Source organism: Anabrus simplex, chromosome 3, assembly GCF_040414725.1.
Source record: "Anabrus simplex isolate iqAnaSimp1 chromosome 3, ASM4041472v1, whole genome shotgun sequence".
Lineage (NCBI taxonomy): Eukaryota > Metazoa > Arthropoda > Insecta > Orthoptera > Tettigoniidae > Anabrus > Anabrus simplex.
The window spans coordinates 329,262,503-329,287,609 of NC_090267.1; positions in this window are offsets into that span (position 1 = coordinate 329,262,503).

Genomic DNA, 25,107 nt, shown 5'->3' on the forward strand with positions numbered 1-25,107 from the left:
CATTACAAGGGAGAACATTGGTTAGTACCATGTGTTTATAGAATTATGGCTTTCAAAATGCAGAGTTTGTTATTGAAAAGTTAGCTTGAAGCTGGAAATTTTGACACTTTTACTCTATTAAAATCATTACATTTGTTTAATTGCGAAAATCTTGGAGACTATCAGACGTCGTTACAGACTTTGCACAATGAATTCAATGCCCGATTCAAAGAAATGAATGATATGGCACCTCAACTTGAAATATTTATGACCCTGTTTTCAGCACGTCCTGAAAAACCACCATCATATTTCCAAACAGAGCTGATAAAACGGCAGTACAACACAATCCTAAAGGACAGGTGCTACCACTACAACGGTGATTTAATTTCCTTTTATAAAGGTGTTCATCCACAAGAATTTCCCAAACTTCATGCACTTGCCTTAAAATTTACGTCAATGTTCAATACAACTTATGCATGCGAATAGATGTTTTCAATTCTGAATTTAAATAAATGTAGAACTAGGACCTTTCTGTCTGATGTTGTCTTAGAGGCTGTACTTAGAATTTCTACTGCCAAATCGATTGTACCCAATATTGGTAAATTAGTTGCCACAAAATGATGTCAACAGTAGACTTAAACACTAAATGTACATCAAGGCAAATGCATTGTATGTACAGAATAAATTGTTTGTTTATGTGTTCACAGAATTGTCATAAATAATATTGTTTTCGTAAGCTGCGCTCTGACTTGACGACCTGTGGTTCTGCCTCTGCCACTTCCCCTCCTTCCCCCACCCCTTCGCCAGTGCTACAGCACAGCGCCGGGGCTGCTGCTGGGGCCATGGGAGCACCTCAGTTGGAATTGTTTGTACTAGAGTAAATTGCTGGAGAAAATACGGTATCTAAAACATTTCGATGTGTGGTAACAGTATTGTTGGTATGATAGAACTTTGCCAGGTATAGCACAGCATTGGTTGTTTGGGGATGATTGCCGATTATTTAAGAGGGAATACATCTTCATAATGAAAATCCTGTCAAAAGTTTCATGACACTCTGTACCTGGCATCTGATGCATGTAGACATCTTGCTGACAATACATTTATTTGTGGAATGTAATAATTGTCTAATGGCTGGATGAATCATGTTGTTTTAGAGGAATAATTGTTATTTCCAGATCTGTGTTACAATAGGAAAGCTTTTCTTGGAAGAGTCATGTTCATGTTTGTCTTGACTGCAGATCAAGTAGAAGTGAGGGTCCTTCATTTCTGGTTTCAAAATATTCTTCTCCCACAAAAATACTTACTGAGGAGTCATTTTGCCTGTGGAACTGCATTCAGCTACTAAATTAATTGTCCCTTGGCTTCTTTGAAACATATACAGTTGAGCGCTGTTAATGTGAACTATTTAGGGCTGTGGTCTTTTCTAATTATTGAAAGAAAAAAAGCATGTAATAATGTGTATTATGTAGTAGAACAGACTGACATGATATTTATGCAATGCTAGGACAACATCAGACCATCAAGCAGGTTTCATGTGTTATACCAGAAGAAGATTACTGATTTTTGTAATTAGAGTGAAAGTTGCTATTTTATACAAATATGAAAATTACATAAATTAAGAGGAAAATATATTATCGTAAAAGAGTATCATTCTGCGATGTGATTTTATTTTTTATCATTTATAAATATCACACGAGAACACGTTCACTTCCTTGTATCAATTACTTTATTTACACTGTAAGTCACAACACACAATTATACATACTAGCAAGTGACAATGCAACTCTTAATAGTACCCTGAAGTTGATTCTGACAAGTACAGATATCAACAACACTGACTCGCACACTATGACATACACCCTCTTGAACTCCCCGACTCTGCCTCGGAGCCCAATAGTTACTCGCACTCCATCACTTGCCTTCGAGTCCAACCTGACTCTGAGTCTAACACTGATTTGAATCCTGACTTGACTGTGGCACTGACTGACAGCTCGATATATATACTATTCGATCAACCATCTAGAATTATCGATTTCTGGAAGGGTTCTTACAACACTCTAATGGAACACACTCGAAACATCAATCGACCCGCTAGTCGAATGGGTACTCGAACTTTCGTTTACTGTTTACCAATACACATGGAAATCTCTACAACATTCCTAATATCTCTACATGTATTTGGATAATAAAACCTTACAGTAAGTTTCCAGAACCCTTCATATATACCAAATTATAGTACAATGAGTCTAACATATGAACATTATAGAATTTTCTACTGTTTTCAACTATATAGATTTTGAGGTTAAACTTATACACAATATGTATTTGAGGTTATACCAATTTATACTACATATTTACAGGGAAATCATGTACTAGTCATGTTTATGATTTAATAAAAGATAATTTAGCATTAAATAAACTATAATTAAAATTATATTAAACATAATAATTGAAGGTTTTGCATCAGTTACAATGTTGTACCTACAACAAGAGTGCATTACAAAATACTGTAAGACATTTTTTTATGCAACAAACATTTTATTTATTAAGTACAGTACAGATTACAATATGAAATTGACATTTCTATTTTATAGTTTGACTTCTGTTATAGCTACAGTATACCAGATTTTAATTAACAATATATTGAGTTGTATGTGGATTCTGTTCCGCTAAATGTTAGCTTAAATAATCCTTTATAAGTACAGTGCTATAATTAAAACCTGTTTTTACATTTCAGTTGGGATTTTAATGAATTTTTATTTTCCTCTATCACAGATTCTGTTTGGATTATATGGAATTTTAGACACGTTTTTTCCAATTTCTCATCCATACCTCTATCTGTATACTATGAAAATGGAGGATCTGTAAGTGACTGTACCGCAGCTTCTGTTGATTTTCTGCCCTACATGTGTTAAGGTTCAGTTTTCCAGTCATTTCATATTCAAATCTAGCCTGGTCAGTATTGAATACTATGCTGTCTTCAATGTTATTAACTATGATGTATCCCTTTTCTCCAGGACAGAGTCTTCAACTGTGTAACGAACAACCTCCTCTTCATTGACTTTGCACTTTGTTATGAATTCTGTTATCGTACATGAATATTTTTTAATACGGGATATTAAATGTAACCACAATTGAACAGCACGCTTTGACATTCCAACACTGGTTGCACCTTCCTGTACCCACATTTATTACATGCCAGTAATGTAAAAACATGCTTTTCTGTTGAGCAAGCATGAATTGTTTGTACAGTACACATACTTTCATAGTTTATAATTGGAGTTTCACCTGCGTCTTTTATTAATTTATATGTCCTGCCTGTAATAGAAAAACTGTACTCCTTTTCTCTTCCTTTTACAGCAAGAAAACATTTTTCATTGTACTGTATTTGCAAACACATTTGATTTTATATTTTGGCTAGGGTTTTTATGCAAAGACGATTGATATGAGCTTAGGACTGCTCTCCTATATCTTCCTTGTGTTTTTAAAGCATCTGTTGTTCACTGTCGGAAGATATAACACTATTGCTCCAAGGTGAATCTTTTTTGAAGATCATGATGCTGCCAATAGCACAATTTTGTTCAATATTGCAGTCAATTCCTGCACAAATTTTCTATCCTCAGTACTTATTATTGGTTGATTTTCTTGCTGTGAGTATTCTTGTTTCACATTTTCTCTCAAATGATGTACTACAGTTTATTGATTACAACATTATCACTACTTTGCATCTCTGTTCACTCATAATGTTTATTGCAGCTCAACACTCATGAGCCAGAGCTTGAATATTTGTTCCCATTTCATAGAAATGTCGTAGAACTTTGCCCATCACATGACATTGGCTTCGTTCCAGACAACTGAAAGTATTTAGAATTTGTGGGCGTACATACTATTGTAAATTTCCTACCATTGTGAATTCTGCACTTTGGATGTTATTATTGTACTTCGTTTGCAATATTTGTTCAGAGTTTCATTCATTTCTGAGTGTGTGGACTCGCACCCCTCCCCTTTTAGTAACATTAAAGATAGGAAGCAAGGGTGAAGGATAGCAACGTCTAAAGGAAAACTCAATGACAGTTTACTGTATATACATGAATAATCCCTGCCATCAGATAATCCTTGCACCCTAATTTTAAGGAAGGGGTATTTAAAAAAAAAAATGTATATTTGTTACAGCTTTGTTAAATATCTATATTAATCTAAGCAAGTGGCTGCCTGGTTTGGGTCACGTAGCTATCATCTTGCATTCGGAAGATATTGGGTTCGAACCCCATTGTCACCGGGCGAGTTGGCCGTGCGCGTAGAGGCGCGCGGCTGTGAGCTTGCATCCGGGAGATAGTAGGTTCGAATCCCACTATCGGCAGCCCTGAAAATGGTTTTCCGTGGTTTCCCATTTTCACACCAGGTAAATGATGGGGCTGTACCTTAATTAAGGCCACGGCCGCTTCCTTCCAATTCCTAGGCCTTTCCTATCCCATCGTCGCCATAAGACCTATCTGTGTCGGTGCGACATAAAGCCCCTAGTAGAACCCCATTGTCGGCAATCCTGAAGATGGTTTTTCATTGTTTCCCATTTCATGTTGGCGCTGTATTGTAGTTAAGGTCACGGCCCCATCCTTCCGACTCCTAGCCTTTTCTTATCCCATAGTTGCCATAAGATCTATCTGTGACGGTGTGACGTAAAGCAAATTGTAAAAAAAAAAAAAAAAAAAAAAATTTAAACCCACTTGTGCAATAGGACAGTAAATTATATAATTATGAAGCAACTCGTTGCGTCGTCATCTTCGTTAGTATAGTACAGCAGCATTTCAAAATAAACTGACGTCTTGTCTACATTACCAATTTGCAAGAGTAAATATGAATTTCTCTGGTGCAAATTGATAACAAATCTGTGGAAGTACACATTCTTTAATTGGCTGGGAGATGTTGCACATTGCTAGTTGTTTTTACAAAAACTGAAGTTATTTTGTTGAAAAGTTCATGTGAACCATCCACATAGCTTACAGCCTGTAATTTTTAAGTCTTTTGCCATCTTTCAACAGACACAGTTTGCTTGTGACAGTACTTTTAAACTGTTTATTTTCAGTCAAATTCACATATTCTGTTTTCAGTTTTTGGAAACTTTGGTTTTTGTCCACGAAATGCCTTTTTGTCCACAAAATGCCCAGTTGTTATTGTTTGTTCATTCAAGACAAGCTTTAATTTTCCTCATATTATGTACTGCAACTCTCATCCACATCATACTTTCTTCTCGCAGTATGATTGCCAATTTACTCTGCTTCTTCAATAAATGTGGAGCTTTCCTTTAGCTGCAAATGACCCATAACAAGAATTCACATTAGACATACCAGACATGCTTCTCGCTTGTTGCAGGAAGAGTGTTGCCAATAGTGTGCGGAAAAGTACCAACTTACAAATTTCTGTGTGTGAGGAGCACTGTATCAACCTTGATGCAAATATTACCTTCGCCCCCCACTTTTCGCCGCCAAATTTTGAAAAATGGTATGCGGGGATTATTCACATATATACGGTAGTTTAATGTCGGGGATAGCAACAGAAGAAAGGGAGAAGGATATTATATGGAAACACAAAAAGGACATGGACAATCTCTACATCTTTACACACTGTTGTCGTCATAATTAGGCTCTTACCAGTTCTCCCAGATCTGTTTCTTTTCAGTCCTGCCGGGCTGAGTGGCTCAGACAGTTGGGGCACTGGTCTTCTGATCTGAACTTGGCAAGTTCGATCCTAGCTCAGTCCAGTGGTATTTGAAGGTGCTCAAATATGTCAGCCTCTTGTTGGTAGATTTACTGGCATGCAAAAGAACTCCCGTGGTGTAAATTCTGGCCACTTGGTGTCTCCAAAAACCGTAGTGAGACATCATCATCATCTTCTCAGACCCCAACAAGCTCATTTCTGCCGTCTAGCTTTATCAGACGAGCTGGAATTAACAAGAGGTTTGTCCATGTCCTTTTGTGTTTTCACAATTGTCCTCATTTCTCATTTCTGATGCTCACTTCTTCTAACGTGTGTATCTTTCTATCCTCCTTCCTAGCTTCGCATCAGTGATTTATATTCATATACTTGCTTGTTCTATTTTTATCACATTTCCTAGTATAATTTATTTAAAGGTTTTACTTTCAATACAGTTGTTATTTCTGAACTTATTTATTCTTGTTAGGTGTGTCTATGGACCTCTGGTAGAGTGTTGGCCTCCAAATCCCATGATTGTTCATTCAAGACAAGAACTCCCAGTAGAGGTAGTCAGATTTTTAAAGGGTGGAATAATGTCCATTCGACACTCCATGTCATAGAATATCTGCATATAAAAGATTTGGTGCTAACCCAACAAAATTAATTAAAACTTCAGACATAGATCACCCAATAAAAATCGTTTTGATTAAAATGGAAAATCAAAATTGACGCACAGGCAGCACCTAGGGTCAAAATTCCAGTACCTCAGCATCTCCAAAAACCTAAAAGTAGTTAGTGTGACATAAAATCAATAATATTATTAGCTGTGGTACCTTCTGACATTTTATGTTACTGTTTTTTCTTCCCCCTCCACTTCATTTTCACCAATGCTCATCATTTTTATTGTGAGTGAGTAATATTTTCCATATATTTGGTATCTGCATTGCTCGTTATCTTCCTTTTTGTCTTTCTTACTGATAGATATGGTGAAATTTTGTATTCTTTTCTCTTTGCTGTCTATTCATTAGTGCTACGAGATGTATATTGTTGTTGAGTCCTGTACTATTCCTTATCTTAGCATAGAACTTCACTTGTCTCTTTGCTCCCATCACCAAGTTATCTATGTATGCACTAGAAGATCTTGGTTCTTTATTGATAGTTGAGCTGAGTAGTTCAGGCGGTAGAGTGCTGGCCTCCTAAATATAAATTGGCAGGTTCTCAAATATGCCAGCCCTGTGTTGGTAGATTTAATGACATGTAAAAGAACTCCTGTGAGACAAAATTCTGGCACCTCAGCATCTCCGAAAATCGTAAAAGTAGTCACTGGGGCGTTAAACCATTAACATTATTATTATCTTCATTTTTATTGATATTTCCTCCTAATTCCAACATTTTTATTTTGCCTGTATGTAATGAAATATTGATGTAATGATTATCATGTTGTATTCCGTGGCATGTTTAGTCCTGTTTCTGATACAGGGTCGGGGATATGGTGGGATGAACTTATATGCGGCATGTTTTTACAGCCCTTCCTAATGCTAACTTCAGTTGAGGAGCTGAAATGAATGATGGTGAATGAAATTGGGTAAGGAAGCAGAAGAAATTGGTTGTGGCCTATGAATAGAAACTGTCCTGGCAATTGCCTGGAAGTAAAAAATGGCAAATCACAGAAAGTCATTCTCAGGACAGCCAGTAGTGGGGTTCGAACCCACTCGTCTCCTGAATGCAGAGCTTGGCTTTATAGCTGAAGTGTGTTAACATACATGGCCACTTCGCTCATTATTCCATGGCATGTTATGTAAAGGAATTTTATTGCTTTACAAACTCGCTAACTAGAGTTTAGTTTGAATTTATCTTTCTTTAATGATTTTGGTTGTTTTCCTCAGTACTGTGTAGAAGTATAGGATGCATATATTTAGCCTCAGAATCCTTTTAACATAATTATTGTATACAGGAATAACCTGATTGACACGATCGTATGTTCAGTTGAGGCTGAGGTTTGGCTTTTATGTGATACAGTGTTCCTGATTTGGTTAATCTCATGTTACTATTGTAATTAATGAATAAGATCTTGCATTTTTTTGAGGAAATACACTGACATGCCAAAAGTCATGGGAAGCAGTATTTAAAGGTAATACTCGAAAATGCCACCATACCATGGCATCCTGCAAATGCCCAGACCTGTATCAGGTGTGTTCTGACCATCTTGAGAGTGAGTGTAAACACTGTCTGTGGGGACTAGATGAATGGAATGTTCCATTGTCGAAGTTAGGTGGACATTTAACATTTCTTCATCAGTGGTGTCGTGTGTATTGGGAATAACTCATGGAAGGCATTACCACCCATAGTGAACAGTACATAGGTCGACCACAGGTGCTTAATGATCCTGATCAACAGCATTTGGCTAGAACTGTCTGTGGTAACAGACTGGCCACAATGACAAAATCACATCCGCATTCAGTGTAGCAGGTACCAGGTGCATATCTGATAGATCAGTGCCGCGTTCTTTAGCGGTGATAGGGTATGGAAGCAGAAGACCTACCAGAATGCCCTTGTTAACGCCTTGACACCGGGCACAGCATCTCAGTTGGCCGTGTGACATTGCTGATTGGATTCTGGAGGACTGATGACACATACCTTGGTCTGATAAGTTACTGTTACAGTTGTTTCAAGCTGATGGTAGGTTTTGGATTTGGCACAGGCCAAAGACTCCAGTTGTCAACAAGGTTTCATACAGGCTTTGGTAACTCCATAATGGTGTGGGGGTGGGGTATTCATGAGGCTTGGACTGGATCCACTGATCCACCTGAACAGGTCACTGACTAATGACTGCTACATTGAACTGCTTCACTCACCCGTACAACGATAAAATATTCCAGCAGGATAATGTACTGTGTTATCGGGCCCAAGTTGTCCGGAATTGGTTCAAGGAGTGTTCTGGAGAGCTTGAACGATTGCTGTAGCTACCTCGTTTTCCTGATATAACCCTGTTGAGCATTTATTTATCATGGTGGTGAGGTCCATTCATACCCAAGACCGTGGACCTACAAATAGCAGGAAGCTGTTGGTAGCTATCCAAATGGCATGGGTCAGAATCTCTACACAGATGTTTCTTCCACTTGTGAAACTGATGTCAGGAGTTTCTGCACTTGGATAAGCTAGAGGAGGGCCTACACGAAACTAGATCTCTATCCCATGACTTTTGGTACATCTGTTTGTGTATGATAGGTAAAGGATAATGTTCATACAGCCTATCAATGCTACACAAAAAAGTTTGGAATATCAAAGACCCAGTGCTATAATTAAGTCACAGAATGTTGTTTATTATATCACAGAGAGGACAACCTGGAAATGTAAACTTCTACAAACTCAAACTCTGGAGCACCAACTGGAGAACAGCAGCAGATACACTCTGAACTTCTATGATCAGCTTAGTGTTCTCTGTGGCTGAATATTATGCTCTAGTGTGGATGAACAGCTCTCACATAAAGAAGATCGACACTCAGTTCAGTATAGCAATGAGAACCATCTCTGGATGCATAAGAACTACTCCATTATATTGGCTCCCAACACTCAGTCATATAGCCCCCTATGCATTAAGAAGATGCACTACTAATGGAATATATGAAACATAGTGAACAATCCCAAACTTCCGATTCATGATGACATTTCACATTTGACAATAAACCGACTTCGTTCCAGAAATCCACCTGTACGGCTAGTCTTAACTGCTTGCTGGTAGTAACTTCAACATTGATGCTAAATGGCATGACTTCCAGATTGAGAGTGCTCCATGAAGTGCATGATCTTATCGGCTCCATACAGAAATCTAAGGGCTTTGAACTTCTGAGACACGTGGAAAAATCTTAGCCGCATCCAAACAGGACGTGGAGTATGTGCATATAACGTACATAAGTGGGGTAAGCTGTCAAGCCCAACCTACAATTGTGAAGCACCGCACCAAACCATCCGGCACATCATCGAGAAGTGCAATTTAAGAGCCTACACGGTTGATCAAATCTCTACACCATCGAGCCTTGAATGGATAGTTAGGCTCTAACATTATTTTGTTTTTGTGTCATTCCATCAATATATATTTTATTATTTGCATGTTTCATATATTTCTTCTTCTGTTATTATTATTATTATTATTATTATTATTATTATTATTATTATTATTATTATTATTATTATTATTATTATTATTATTATTATTTTGGATGTATAGTTGTTTTTCTTCCTTATGTAATGTCATATGCTAAATAACTAACTAAACAAACTCAACTGTTTTTCTTGCCATTTATAATGCAAATAAATACTAATAATGAAAAGGTTACAGTCTGCTGGGTTTTTTATATATTTTTATTATTTAAGATTGCCCCTTCTTCACTCTGCCTTAGTGCGATGCCTTTGGCATTGTTCCGGTCTCTTAACACTGTGGCATGCTTGCAATCAGTACACTGACATCATCTTGAGGAAGAAGGTCTGTCTGTAGAGGCTTTGGATTATAAAAAATAGCTTTTTTTCAACCTGTCCCATGCATTCCCAATGCAGTTCGTGTCTAGTGGAAGGTCGCCTATTCATATGCTTGATACCTGCCTCTCTCATGAAGTTGCTCACTGATGCACTTCGATGAGGGCATGTATTGTTGTCAATGAAAATGTATGCAGCATTATATTCATCCTCTATATTCATCCCTCAAGGGTTGTTCAAATAACCAAAGAATTTTATCGCTATAATACTGTCCCTTGAATTGGTGTACGATAGCCATGCATAATCCTAGCCTGAAACATTACACCACCACATCAACATGCAGACACCTTTTGAACATGCTGGCACTGTGCGAGTTGCTGTGCGGTAAGAGTTGTGTAGCAGTGAGCTTGCATTTGGGAGATGGTGGGTTTGAATCCCACCATGTTTTCCCATTTTCCCACCAAGCAAATGCTGGTGCTATACATTTTTAAAGCCATGGCCACTTCCTTCCCGATCCTAGTCCTTTCCTATCCTTGCGTCACCAAAAACCTTCAGTGTTATAGTGCAACGTTAAAGCACTAGCAATATCTTGTAAAACACTAACAACCGAGCTCGATAGCTGCAGTCGCTTAAGTGCAGCCAGTATCCAGTATTCGGGAGATAGTAGGTTCGAACCCCACTGTCGGCAGCCCTGAAAATGGTTTTCCGTCGTTTCCCATTTTCACACCAGGCTGTACCTTAATTAAGGCCACAGCCGCTTCCTTCCCACTCCTAGCGCTTTCTTGTCCCATTGTCGCCATAAGACCTATCTGAGTCGGTGCGACATAAAGCAAGTAGCACAGAAAAAAAAACCCAGCATGCTGGTACTTTCCACCACGTCCTTTATGTCTCTATACCCTTTGTCATCGTGTATCTAGCTTCATTGATATCTGTGTTTCATTTGCAAACATGCTATTATGCCTTTCATCCAGTCCCCAATTAATATGTTGGATGTCCATCTTCTACTCTCAATATGATGACTATTTGCTAGTGGAATACGTCGAATTGATCAAAATTACCGTAATTGGTCACTGTGCAGCCGATTGTTTATAGTTTGTGCAGATACACAGATCTAGGTTTCCCTCAAGAAGTCCTCTCTTGATATTGTTGAGCAGTTTAAATTTGTTTCCTCTGCGCTGTTACACAGATATGCTGATCTTGACATGGCATTGTTATGCTCATTCAACGTTTCCTTTGTCTGATGGTTGCATCATTGGTCTCACTGTATCTTTTCCACGTTTTTGACACTGCACTTTGGCTAACCGCTACGATGCATGACACTGCTGCTTGTGTGTGTCCACCCTGAATTAATGCCACAATTCTGACTCTGTAAAACTGGTAAATACGCATTGCACATGAAACATAAACACTATCTGAAGCTTGCACTGCTCTGTATACAACCACCAGCCTTCACCTGAAATGGCATAGTTTACCCCAGGCTCAACATTGACCCTAGACAGTGACATCTGCTGTATTGTAAAAAAAGCATTTGAATTATTTGTGTGTATACAGTACTCTCTGCCACTTACAACAGGACTATTCACGCCCTGTCCCATAACGTGTCTAATCCCACAATATTCCAAATTTGTTTTGAGATGTATATTAAACACCACCTTATTATTTAAGTAGGTATGTCTGTCTGTTACACAGATATACTGATCTTGACGTGGCATTGTAACCGCTCAGTCAACCTTCCCTCCATCTGTCGGTTACATCATTGATCACATTGTACGTTTTCCACATCCATAGTTCTTTTGATCAACCACTTATACTTCAGCTTAGTTCAATCATATATAAAAAGAATTACTGTGCATTCTTGGTAAAATCATTAAATCAGATGAAATTGAAATTAGATTTTCTTGCAATTAAGAGTTATTTAATCAAGACAACAATCAGAATTAAATTTAAATCAAAAGATAAAATGGAATTAGAATAATCTTTCACTTAAAATTGAATTACAGTTGAATTTGATTTAATGACTTTATTTGGAATGTCAGTCTTTCCTTTTTATATTTTGTTTTAGATTTAATTCCAATTGTTATCTTGATTTAGTAACTTCTAATTAGAATAGTCTCTCACATCTTGATTTAGTAACTTCTAATTAGAATAGCCTCTCACCTTAAATTTAATTTCAATTTAATTTAATAATTTTATTTAGAATGTAGTGTTTCTTTTTATATATGATTGAACTGTGCTGATTTATAAGTTCTAAATCAAAAGAGCTTTGTACTGAAGAAACCTATAAACAAAGCAAAACATGTCCGCTTAGATAAATAATAAGTAGCCATAGTATTGATTGGCTGTGAGAACATTTTCCTTATCTATGATTGATAAATCAGTATTACCGGTATTGAACATGACTTTTCTAACAAATGATATGTATGTATGTATGTATGTATGTATGTATGTATGTATGTATGTATGTATGTATGCGAGTTTGTGAGATCTTATAATATGATTTTCACATTGTGCCTTACTTTACTAAGAGTTTTTATAAAAACTGTGATTGTTAATGCGTACTTATTGGATCAACAGCTGTAAAAATCTTTGCAGTAGTAGCATGTTAAAACATTTTTGTATAATAAATCTTTTATTCTATCTGAGTTTTAAAAAAATTAAAACCTTGCTTTCAACTGGAGGTGGGTATCCATTTTGTTTCTCTTTATTTTCTGAATACTGTTTACTACCAGCCAAAAGATGTTTAACGTGTTAATATTTTAAGAAACTTGTGTTGAAAGGTGATTTTTCTTATGAAATATTTCTCAAGTAACATCATTTCATTCAGCATTTAGAGGCTGGCATAAGGAGTGGGTGTATAAAACAACCATCATCTCAACATTGCTCTGAGGATGTGAAACCTGGACCCTGTACTACTGTGACATCAAGAAACTTCATCAAAAGAAGCTCTGTTCCATATTAAATGTCGAATGGTATAACCATGTCTCTGATATTGCAGTTCTTGAGAAAATGTGCACAGACAGTTTAGAAGCCTCCTTCATAGGCCATTGGCTTATGTAGACTGGGCATATCTGCCATATGAGTGACACTAGGCTCGCCAATTCTTGAATGAAATAATTTTAACTGTTAGGTTCTTCAGTCTGTCAAAACTAATTCTGGATAAAATAAATTTAGAAAATACTTGAAAACATTTAACAATAGATCATATCTGTAAAAGAAACACTTAATTAAAAACAGAATGACATGTTTCATTCTTGAACGAGAATCATCAGATTTTATCAAATCACTACTTTTTTTAAATAAATATTATTAAGACATGAAGATAATTTATATTAAAAACCTGTGTGCACTCTTCTAATAATTGTTGAAATGTTATAACATACAATTAATCACTCTAATCACTCCTTATATACTTCCTGTTACTTCACTGGTCCATCAGGAAGTGAAAAATATATAAAACATTTACCAAACAGTATTGAAGGTCTTTTGGGTATACTGACACATTCAATTTCCTGGCCTTTTCAATTATCTTAGACTGAGATCTGTTCTCAAGTGTCTTTTCCTTTCATGAATCCAGTCTGTACATCAGCAATTTGGTACTAAAGATACTTGGAGATGTTTGTGTAGAATATGAACTGTTTTACTGGCATGTCAGAGCAATTAAGCAATGTAATTTTCACATTTTTTCCATGATCTTTTCTGTAAACATTGTATGCCTTTATCAGTTTATGAACTACTCTGTGGATCATTGATAGAATGTCGGCCTCTGGATCCAAAGATCACAGTTCAAACCCAGCAGAGATAGTTGGATTTTTGAAGAGTGGTAAAAAGTTAATTCACCTCTGCATCTCACATTAACTGAAAAACAAAAAAAACTAATACTAACTAAAAGGAAAACTCTGCATGTCATACGATGTTGGCATGATAAGATCTTTGGTGATACATATGACGTTTACCCAAACTCGGCCGTGGATTACCCAACGGAAATCTAGTTTGGCATCTCAGAAAACCGTCAAAAGTAGTTATTGGGTTGTAAAAACCAATAACATTAATCATTAGAGATCTATTTTACTCTGTCATATGGTACAGTAAAATGGAATGGTGAAATTGACGTGTAGGCAGTGTAGATGGCATCAAATTTAAGTGCTTTGCATACAGTAGGTGGGATTATACCATTACGATTATTCTATTTGTTCTACTCATGTTCGTCATCATCATTTAGTTGTCTTCTATTGTCCAGATGTGGTGTAAGGGCACTCTTCATCTATGCCCATCCTGGTACACTTGTTCCTTTTGGACTTTGCACTATTCCACTCCCCTTCCTCGTAGGTTCTGTTTTATGTGAGTGATCCATCTGTTTTTCTTGGTTGGTCTCTAGGTCTCTTGCTGTCCAGATCTTACTCAAGCCATTATCTTCTTTGTTTTTGTCCATTCTCTCTATGTGTCCAAACCACCTTGATTTAGTTACAGTTTCACAGAAATTCTGTTTTACTTTGATTTCTTGACATATCTTTTTATTTTGAATCTTATCTCTTCTTGTTTTCTGGAGAAAGATCTTAGGAACTTCATTTCTGCAGTTTGGAATCTGCTATTATCTCGACTGGTAATGGTGCTATTTTCAAGGCTGTATGTTAGTTACCATTTGTATGAAGTAGGCCTGATAAAGAATTATTTTGACCCTCATAGGAATTTCGTTGTGCCAGAGAAGATTCCTGATTTGGCAATAAAACTTAACATATTTTTGAAGCCTGACTTTGGCAGAGAACAGGCAATCTCTTAATACAACACTGACAAGGTACTGGATAGGGTTAATTTCTTAGAGTTTCACTGCAGCCAATTCATTGTTTTTATGTCATCTTTGCCTGCTGATTGACATAACAACTGCTCTTTTTTATAGTTTTTATATGACTGATAATTTTGGTCAAACTCCTTGAATTTATGATTCCTTGTGTATAACTTTTGTTGCACTATTCTTCTGTACTTCCTTATATCAGATAATCTGCAAAAGCAAATGCCTTGAAATTTTTGTTGGTATTCTGTGGTTTCACACTCCTCATAATTTCATCCATGATGGAGATAAATAGCAGAGGTGACAGTGCACTGACTAGATACAGTGGAATACTTAGATATTTTCTGCCTCTCGTATTTACTGAACATGTTGATTTTCATGAATACATTTTAAATGTAGTCAATTTGTAATATTTGTTTATGACTCACCCAAAATATCCTAGAATGTTATACGTGTTGCTCCTCTTTCAGCAAGGGTATTTATCACTACTGTCGACCAAAATATTATATGCACTCAAGTTTGGAGGTTGTTTATGAAATTACCAATAGGCCTACAGAAAATCCAATAACACCATTATTTTCCCTGTTTCATTTCATGTTAGGTCATGCAGGTTTGGAATTTTAAATTTAAACCTGCTCTCTGATCGAATCCAAATTTTAACACAGTATACATTGTTTATAAATTTCAGAATCTTATGTTTCCAAGAAAAAAGATTATCAATTTTGTAAGTAACCTTTTCTCGGCTTGGGGTGGTTGGAATATTGTGTTCTTGGTCGCATTGCATTCTTGCTACTTGTTTAATGTCACATTAACACATTGAAGGTTTTCAGCGTGCATTCTTTATGTATAAAATGGTATACTGTATGACTGTGTACCTTTTTATCCACATGCCAACTCTCATGCCATTCTTAAATCTCAGACAGTACTAGGAATGGAACCCTGACCTCCGAGGATGGCAGCTATAACATTAACCATTACACTATGGAGGTTTTCAAATTTGTGATCTTGTCCTGAGGTGGTGCAGCTCTTTTTAGGCACCCCTTCCCATGGAGTTCATCTGCATGAATTTTATTCACATACCAGCCCTCCTACCAAGCTTAAATTTCTGGCACTACTGGTAATTGAACCTGGGCCACCGGGGATGATAGCTAATAGTGCTAATTGGTTATGTTACGGAGGTGGGCAATTTAAGGATGAAACCTATATAGTTCCATTAAAAAAAAAAAAATTGATATAGCTATCTCCATTTTAATAATCCCAAAGAAAAGGGCATCGTTCTGTTTTATAAGCCCCTTAGTGAGAAAGTTATGAGGTCTTGACACTAAGCAATGAGCAAAATGACTAATGATGATGATGAATACCATTTAAGAATATGAAAACAAAATGTTGATATCTTTAATGAATTAGGAGGTATTTGATTCTTATTGGCTCAACCTATATAAAAAAAACCAAACCAAACCCCATGGCGGAACAGTCCAAAGAGACATGGCCTACCAAGCAACCACTGCTCAGCCCGAAGGTCTATAGATTATGAGGTGTCGTGTGGTCTGCACGACGAATCCTCTCGGCCGTTATTCTTGGCTTCCTAGATTGGGTCCGCCATCTCACCTCAGATAGCTCCTCAATTGTAATCACATAGGCTGAGTGGATCTTGAACCAGCACTCAGATCCAGGTAAAAATCCATGACCTGGCCGGGAATCAAACCCGGGGTCTCCGGGTAAGAGAGAGGCACACTACCCTTACACCGTTGGGCCGGATTTCAACCTGTATAGATTTTTCAGTATTCAAATATATTTATGCAGATACACCCATTTGGTTCACTATAAGAAAAAAATATTCAGCATTAACACTGCTTCTATGATGATGAAAATGTGCCATATTTTAGTTAAAAGTCATGGATGAATATATATTTAAAAAAGTAATGGAAATGAACAAACTAGTGTAAATTGAAATATATCCTTTCTTGTCCCTTCTCTTTTCCTGTGTTTATCCAGCTGGCTCTCTTCTTATCCCATGCTACCCACATTAAAACTGAATATCTGTCCATATGACCCCTCAGTAAGCTTCAATTTGGGAAGCAGAAACAAGTTCATCAGAAGCTGAGGAGAAATGTATTAAGAACTGGGATTGATGAGGAGAGAGCTAATCTACTTGAACACAGGAGTGTATGAAGATGTAGAGATTGTCCTTGTGTGTTTTCTTTCTAGTTCTTCCTCTTCCTACACTGACCTATTATTGTGTTTATCTCATTTTATGTTCCTTTCTTTGTTTCTATCTTTTTATATATGACTTGATTTGCACTTGTTGGTTCCTTTCCATTCTTATTTTTCTCTATTGAGTATATGGTGCATCTTTATTCATCTCTTGTTTGCCACTAGGGATCATTCGATAGCATTGCTGCATTGCCTCAAATGGACAGACTGTCACACTGTTTGTAAAACTACAGTATGCAGAAAAAGAAACGACAATGAAATTATTACTCATCTACTGTCCACATTTCCCTAGCTATGAAGTATTTATTGATTGTATATAATAGTTTGATATATTGTGAATTCAGTGTTGTGTTGATTTCTGCAATTACGATTCTCACAACAGAGGAACATTATTTCCGGTCATACAGAGTGGGGCATCACCATGGGCTGAGTGTGCTTCAAATTAAAGAACAGTATGAGGAGCGATTTAGTAAGGAAGCACCAAATAACAGAGCAGTGTTATCTATTGTTGACAAGTTCCATCATACAGGATCAGTCTTTTGTCAGTGAAAGAGGCCAACAGGGCACCCAAGAACCGTTGCCACAAACAAGAATCACGGGCGACTTCTCCAAAGTATTGCAGTCCACAAAGTGTAGTCTACGATGAACATTACTGAAACTCTGTTTGAGCAATAGGATTGTTCAGTGGGTGTTTAAAGACATCCAGGATTATGCACAGGTTATTGCCACTTTGAAATTCGTCCAGCAACAGAGTTGGACACAAACAAGTGAAAAGGCTTTGAAATATTTTCTCATGGTTTTCCATTTCAACTTCAGGCAAATATTGTGATGAAACTTTTCATAACTCCAGGGCTACTTCCTTTCAAAATGTAACACTAATTAATTGAAAATAACCCCACAGCATAGATTCCTCGTGTGTGTTCTTTTTTTTTTTTTTTTTTAGGGTAAAAGGTATCGCCGATATATTCTTGACTTAATGCCCTTAATCACTATGTTAATGTTATTTATATTAGTACCAGCATCTGAAAAGTATGAAATAAATGAATTCAATGACAGCTGACTCATTACTCTACATGAGACGTAGGATATACATACAACTGCAGTAAGTAGTAAGTAAACTCGTGTCCTCATTCCAAGGTGGTGCAGCTCTTTTCAGGCACATCCCATTGGAGGTGAGCTGCATGTACCATTTCTACCACATACCAGTCCTCCTGCTAGTTTTTTAAATTTCTGGCAGTACTGGGAATCGAAATGGGCCCCCGATGACAGCAGCTATTAACACTAACCATTACACGACAAAGGTGGGCACAACTGCAATACTGATAGGGTACGGTAAACAGATGCTTCGTGTCAAGATCAAGATGTATAAATTATATTAATCCAATTTCTGTCTGGCTTGTGAACTGTTTTATTGAATGTCCATTGAGAGAAACTGAATAAACATTCATGTTACTCATTAAGTCCAGTGCAAGTGGAGGTGATGTATCCAGTGGATGTAGAAGCAAAGTTTGGAAAATTGTGTATAGTATTTGTTCCTTCAAAAAACCAGCTTTTGAGGAAAACCGTAGGCAGCTTAACTTTGGTGGGCAATTAAACACAACAAACACATAGCCTTCTATGAAAACATATGTAACAACACCCACAATTTGACAAACGGCAGCCCAGATCTGAAAATATTTAACATTAAAAATAATAGAAATGCATTACATATTGTTGTTGCACCTTGAAATACTGTTTTGTGACAATGTTGAGAAAATTGACTCGCAGCACATGCATCACTTAGATCAAAAATTCTTTGATGTAGTTCATGCAATGCTGAACCGTAGATAACAGAACCTTTCTGGTCAGAGTTTTAAGCTGAAATACAGTGAGTTTCTGTCATTGGTTGGCGGCAGGCACACCCAGCTTATCTGCCTCCCATTGACTCGTTACTCCCTGCTCCAGGGCATAGCAACAAGGACAGCACTTTGCTCACTGAGATAACAATTTAAATTAAGAAAATAAGCTTGTACATTATTAGAGATGTTGGAAATGTTCTCCTGCATCCACACATTTCTGGCATCGTTTGAGGAAACTCTGATTCACACGCATTAGTTCGTCTTACAACACCAATATCAATGGTCCGTTATAGGACATTTTAAATTTTCCAGCTAACTCGTTCCTGGTTGCCAGTGTTTTGCCCCAGTGTGCTAAGTTGGGCTCATTAGTTGGTAAATAGCACACCCACCAAGACGCTTGGCTGGTGCTTACCGTGGAGGCCATTGCGTTTCCCTATGGGAATTATGGGAATTAACATCTATATCATCTGATGGCCAGGCAGGCATCAATTTTTGGTAATGAGACAATCTCTCATAGTGCATTGGCACTGCTGGTGGCTCCAAATAGCCTACACAGTGGCCTCCGCAGTATGCACTAGCCATGCGTCTTGGTGGGTGTGCTATGTACCAACTGATGAGCCCAACTTAGCACACTGGGGCAAAACGCTGGCAAGCAGGAATGAGTTAGCTGGAAAATTTACAATGTCCAATAATGGACCATTTATATTGGTGTTATAAATTTACTCATTCGGGACAAATATTTCAGGTTCCCTATGGGAATCAGTATCTATATCATTAGTTCGTCTTTTGTAATTGAAGCTATTTCAATTTTAACACGTTTGTAGCGCACCATGCTGAGCTCTTTGAAACCCTAGCTTCTTGTCCAAGTCATCTTAGGGATTTTGTAGGTGGATGTTCTAATCTCTCTGCAATTTCATTTACTCTTTTCTTGTTAAGTACACAGTTTTTAACACTTCGCTTCTTATCGAGTAAAGACCAGTTCCTCTCAAATTGTTTACGAGTTTCTGGGCAGTCTCTCTATGTGGAGGGCGTGCACCTGGAAATTGTGTTATAAATCACATAACAACTTCCCTGCAAGACTCCGTTTTCACATAATTATCGTGCATAAATATCTTATCCTCTACTGTGTACACATGTGGAGGCATTATGAGAATTGTAGCCCGAAGAAACACTTCACAAATGGAGCGACAGATCAACACTTAACGCACATTCCAAGCTTCTAAGCTCCGACCTGAACTGCAAAGTTTGACATCCTTGCACTTCTCCTTCAGCTAGTCTTCCTTAGCTACCTTGCACTTTCTATCCACTTCATTCTTTAATCGCCTGTATTCTTTTCTGCATGGTTCATGGTGTGGGTTACTGTAGTCACGTCCTAGTTCGTGAACCATGGGCAACGGCTGAGTGGCCTAGTAAGTGGTCCTGAGAGTCGGGATACCAGTTGCTATGGAATGGGAGTGGGCATCTCGGACATATTCTGAGTCATGGCCCTCCTTGTGTTCAGGCGGCTAGGACTATACAATTCACTGGTAGTCCATAACCGGTTAGAGGAGAGATCCTCACTTGGACCATGTGCAAGTAGGGTAGCATCCTGCTTCATAAATTTACCGAGCTTAGAACATTTTAAGCAAGCCTCGGACCTATGGGAGTAATGAAGTCCCACTCCAATTTGACAGGCGAGGGACTCCTTGAAAATAACTTGGCGAACGAAATGGAATTCGATGGGGAGCTATCAGTATTAATGGGGCTTATGGAAGAAAGAAAGTAGAACTGGCTGAGTCAACAAAGAGGATGCATCTGGATGTGCTAAGAGTAAGTGATATTCGGGTAAGGGGAGATAACGAGGAGGAGACAGGATATTATAAAGTGTACTTGACGGGTGTTAGAAAGGGAAGGGCAGAGTGTGGGGCCAGGAATATCATTGCACACAACATAGTTTCTGTTAGGCACGAAAATGAGCGAATGATGTGGGTAGATTTGGCAGTTGGAAGAATCAGGACTAGAATTGTCTCCGTGTATTCACCATGTGAGTGTGCAGATGAGGATGAAGTTGACAAGTTTTATGAAGCATTGAGTGACATCGTGATCAGGGTCAACAGCAAGGATAGAATAGTGCTAATGGGCGATTTCAATGCGAGAGTTGGGAATAGAACTGAAGGATACAAAAGGGTGATTGGTAAATGTGGGGAAGATATGGAAGCTAATGGGAATGGGAAGCGTTTGCTAGATTTCTGTGCTAGTATGGGTTTAACTGTTATGAATACATTCTTAAAGCATAAGGCTATTCACTGCTACACATGGGAGGCTAGGGGTACCAGATACATAATAGACTATATCTTAACCGACTTCGAATTCAGGAAATCTGTTAGGAATATACGAGTTTTTCGCGGATTTTTCAATAATGCAGACCACTATCTGATCTGTAGTGAGCTAAGTATCTATAGGCCTAGGGTAGAGAAAGTGAAATCTGTCTGTATACGAATAAGGGTAGAAAATCTCCAGGACGAGGAAATTAGTCAGAAGTACATGGATATGATTAGTGAGAAGTTTCGAACAGTAGACAGTAAGCAGGTTCAGGATATTGAAAGTGAATGGGTGGCATACAGGGATACTGTGGTAGAAACAGCAAGGGAATGCCTAGGAACAACTGTGTGTAAAGATGGAGAAAGGCGAACATCTTGGTGGAATGATGAAGTGAGAGCAGCCTGTAAACGTAAAAAGAAGGCTTATCAGAAATGGCTCCAAACAAGGGCCGAGGCAGACAGGGATTTGTGCGTAGATCAAAGAAACAGAGCGAAACAAATAGTTGTTGAATCCAAAAAGAAGTCGTGGGAAGATTTTGGTAATAACTTGGAAAGGCTAGGTCAAGCAGCAGGGAAACCTTTCTGGACTGTAATAAAGAATCTTAGGAAGGGAGGGAAAAAGGAAATGAACAGTGTTTTGAGTAATTCAGGTGAACAAAAGAGTAGCGTTACAAAAATGTTGCAAAGTGTGGGTTGGGAAGAATTGAGAGGAAGAAGAAGAGCTGCTCGACTATGTAAAAAAATCAAATAATAATAATAATAATTATTATTATTATTATTATTATTCTTCCTTCGTTATGCCCATTCATAGAGCGCGTTTGAACTTGATAGTTGGTTTGATGGTTTGTGCCTTCTTATCCTCCCAAAATCTCTTCATGAATGCACTGTGTTGCATCTTGCGTTCTGTCGACATTTCAATACGGAACATAATATGAGATTTATAACATGTAACATGTAAGTGGTATGTTCCGAGCTGGCAGCGGAGAGATGGCGTGGAATGACATTAGTAGACGAATAAGTTAGAATGGCATTTATAAAAGTAGGAAAGATCACAATATGAAGATAAAGTTGGAATTCAAGAGGAAAAACTGGGGCAAATATTCATTTATAGAAAGGGGAGTTAGGGATTGGAATAACTTACCATGGGAGACGTTCAGTAAATTTCCAATTTCTTTGTAATCATTTAGGAAAAGGCTAGGAAAGCAACAGATAGGGAATCTGCCACCGGGGTGACTGTCCTAAATGCAGATCAGTATTGATTGATTGATTGATTGATTGATTGAACTCATAATAGATCCCAGAGAATCACTGGAGAGGTGGAGGGAATATTTTGAACATCTTCCCAGTGTGAAAGGAACTCATCATGGTGGCATTGCGAACAGCCAAGCTCATAGGGAGGAGGAAAATGATGTTGGTGAAATTACGCTGGAGGAAGTGGAAAGAATGGTAAATAAACTCCATTGTCACAAAGCAGCAGGAATAGATGAAATTATACCTGAAATGTTGAAGTATAGTAGGAAGGCAGGGATGAAATGGCTTCGTAGTTTAGTAAGATTAGCATGGAGTGTTGGTAAGGTACCTTCAGATTGGACAATATCAGTAATTGCACCTATCTATAAGCAAGGGAACAGGAAGGATTGCAACAACTATCGAGGTATCTCATTGATTAGTGTACCAGGCAAAGTATTCACTGGCATCTTGGAAGGTAGGGTGCGATCAGTCATTGAGAGGAAGTTGGATGAAAACCAGTGTGGTTTCAGACCACAGAGAGGCTGTCAGGATCAGATTTTCAGTATGCGCCAGGTAATTGAAAAATGCAACGAGAGGAATAGGCAGTTGTGTTTATGTTTCGTAGATCTAGGGAAAGCATATGACAGGGTACCGAGGGAAAAGATGTTCGCTATATTGGGGGACTATGGAATTAAAGGTAGATTATTAAAAAAGGCATTTATGTTGGCAATTGGGCTTCAGTTAGAATTGATGGTAGAATGAGTTCTTGGTTCAGGGTACTTACAGGGGTTAGACAAGGCTGTAATCTTTCACCTCTGCTGTTCGTAGTTTACATGGATCATCTGCTGAAAGGTATAAAATGGCAGGGAAGGATTCAGTTAGGTGAAAATGTAGAAAGCAGTCTGGCCTATGCTGACGACTTGGTCTTAATGGCAGATTGTGCTAAAAGCCTGCAGTCTAGTGTCTTGGAACTTGAAAATAGGTGTATTATGTGTGGTATGAAAATCAGCCTCTTGAATACTAAATTGATGTCAGTAGGTAAGAAATTCAACAGAATTGAATGTCAGATTGGTGATACAAAGCTAGAACAGGTCGATAATGTCAAGTATTTAGATTGTGTGTTCTCCCAGGATGGTAATGTTGTAAGTGAGATTGAATCAAGATGTCGTAAAGCTAATGCAGTGAGCTCGCAGTTGCGATCAGCAGTATTCTGTAAGAAGGAAGTCAGCTCCCAGACGAAACTATCTTTACATCAGTCTGTTTTCAGACCAACTTTGCTTTATGGGAGCGAAAGCTGTCAGGATATCTTATTCATAAGTTAGAAGTAACAGACATGAAAGTAGTGAGAATGATTGCTGGTACAAACAGGTGGGAACAATGGCAGGAGGGTACTCGGAATGAGGAGATAAAGGCTAATTTAGGAATGAATTCGATGGATGAAGCTGTACGCATAAACCGGCTTCGGTAGTGGGGTCATGTGAGATGAATGGAGGAGGATAGGTTACCTAGGAGAATAATGGACTCTGCTATGGAGGGTAAGAGAAGTAGAGGTAGACCAAGACGACGAAGGTTAGACTCAGTTTCTAACGATTTAAGAATAAGAAGTTTAGAACTAAATGAGGCCACAACACTAGTTGCAAATCGAGGATTGTGGCGGCGTTTAGTAAATTCACAGAGGCTTGCTGACGGAATGCTGAAAGGCATAACAGCCTATAATGATAATGTATGTATGTATTCTTTCTGCCCTCTTCATTTCTAGCATTCTTGTACTTTCGTTGTTCATCAGTCAGGGCTAGTATCTCCTGAGTTATCTGCTGATTCTTGGTTGATCTTTTCTTCCTTCCTAACACTTCTTCAGGAGCCCTACTGACTTCATTTTTCATGAATATTCATCTTCCTCTTTTGTGTTTCCTTCAGCCTTTTCATTTAGTCCTTGTGTAACATGTTCCTTGAAACAATCCCTCACACTCTTTTTTTCAACTTGTATATATCCCACCTTTTTTAATTCTTTCCTTTCTTCAATTTCTTCAGCTTCAAATGGCTTTTCATGTCTTCTTATATATATCAATGATATGTGTAAAGAAGTGGAATCAGAGATAAGGCTTTTCGCAGATGATGTTATTCTGTACAGAGTAATAAGTAAGTTAAAAAATTGCGAGCAACTGCAAAATGACCTTGATAATGTTGTGAGATGGACAGTAGGTAATGGTATGATTATTAACGGGGTTAAAAGTCAGGTTGTGAGTTTTGCAAATAGGAGAAGTCCTTTCAGTTTTAATTGCTGTGTTGGCGGGGTGAAAGTTCTCTTAAGGGATCATTGTAAGTACCTAGGTGTTAATATACGGAAAGATCTTCATCGGGGTAATCACATAAATATGATTGTAAATAAAGGGTACAGATCTCTGCACATGGCCATGAGGGTATTTAGTAGTTGTAGTAAGGATGTAAAGGAGATGGCATATAAGTCTCTGGTAAGACCCCCAACTAGAGTAGGGTTCCAGTGTATGGAACCCTCACCAGGATTACTTGATTCAAGAACTGGAAAAAATCCAAAGAAAAGCAGCTCAGTTTGTTCTGAGTGATTTCCGACAAAAGA